The 1,478-nt window shown below is 56.5% G+C and overlaps 1 protein-coding gene across 2 annotated transcripts in view; it reads right to left on the bottom strand.

Annotated features, from left to right (window-relative positions):
• LOC111729089 (pro-interleukin-16-like) overlaps positions 1-1,478 on the bottom strand; it is a 59,186-nt gene that overhangs the window by 29,340 nt on the left and 28,368 nt on the right. The gene's annotated exons all lie outside the window — the stretch shown is intronic.

Genomic DNA, 1,478 nt, shown 5'->3' with positions numbered 1-1,478 from the left:
GGGAGAAGCCACGTCGAGGCGTAGGGGAGGCAGAGACACGGAGCAGGCTGGTCCCACACCCACGATGTGGCAGTCAGAATCAGAGAGCTTGGCTGAGGTGGTCCCCTTGAGGAGCCGAGGGTCCCAGCTGAGACAGGGGCACCAGTGGCAGGAAGAGGAGTCCCCACAACATCTGGCTGTGCAAATTTGGGACTCTGCTGGGAGAGACAAGGTGGCTGGATACCCAAGTGTTGTCTTCGGGGGCCTGAGCACGCACTCATTCGCTCGCACTCACTCGCTCACACTCGCTCGCTCGCACTCACTCGCTCGCACACGCTCGCCCTAAGTTTCAGCAAAGGGACAGCAGATCAAAAAGCACCAGGGACATACGGGGAGGAAATGGATTTTCTGACTTCCGGGTGAAGGTCAGGGGGTCAGCTCCGCCGGACAGAAGTGCTGGCAGATGCCACTGTCCCTTGGTTGAGCCTGCCCCCCCCCCCCCCAGAATGCAGGCACAGGCAAGGGCCAAATCTGAGTGTCCATCAACCTGGCTATCGCTGCTCGCCCCACCCAACCCGCACCAGTCCAAAGCTCTTTCAGTGGCTGCTCTTTGCAAGTGGCTGGACTTGGCCCAAACTGCAGACTTTCCTAAAACCTCTCAAAGGTTCATAAACCCCAAACAATCAGAGGCTGGCCTCAGTGGCTCCCACCCCGGCACAAGTGGCAGCTGGCCTTCGTCCCCAGCTTAGCCTCTGCCAGCTGCCCCCAGGCCCAGCACAGGCAGCTACCAACTGCAGATCACTCTGTAGCTCCTACTAGGTGGCCTTGGGCTGGGCACAGGCACTTGGCCCCTCCCAAGAGGCCCCAGAACCCACAGGCCCCAGCAACACCTGGTGGCTGCTTCAGACCAAACCAGAGGATCACCCAATTAGACCCACAAAAGACACACCCAAAGGGTGGACTTGTCAGGCCCCGGATCCCCACAAAAGCAAATCCTCCTTGGTGGGGTCTGACCCTTACAGCACCTCATCTGCTGTCATCTTGCCGGTCCTCACAGCCAGCCAGCCTGAGAGTCAGCCCCGCTACTGACATGCCACAGGCAAGCAAGGATCCACTATAACAGGAGGGCGCACACGACCCACACAAGGCACACCCCTGGTGCTCCCAGCTGTGGTGACCAAGGAGACTGCCACCGGGTCCCACAGGACACCTACTACATAAGGCCACTCTGCCAAGACTGGGAGTCACAGCAGCTCTACCTAATACACAGAAACAAACACAGGGAGGCAGCCACAATGATGACATAAAGAAATACGTCCCAAATGAAAGAAAAGGACAAAACGCCAGAAAAAGAGCAACATGGGGGCAAACAATCTACCAGACACAGAGTTCCAAACACTGGTTCAAAGAATGTTCAAGGAATTTAGGGGAAGAAGAAATGAACTCAGTGAGAACACACACAAAGATAGAAACTATACTAAAGAACCAGTCAGAAACGA

This window comes from Pteropus vampyrus, unplaced genomic scaffold (assembly GCF_000151845.1).
Source record: "Pteropus vampyrus isolate Shadow unplaced genomic scaffold, Pvam_2.0 Scaffold245, whole genome shotgun sequence".
Classification (NCBI taxonomy): domain Eukaryota; kingdom Metazoa; phylum Chordata; class Mammalia; order Chiroptera; family Pteropodidae; genus Pteropus; species Pteropus vampyrus.
This window is presented reverse-complemented; position numbering and strand designations above follow the sequence as displayed.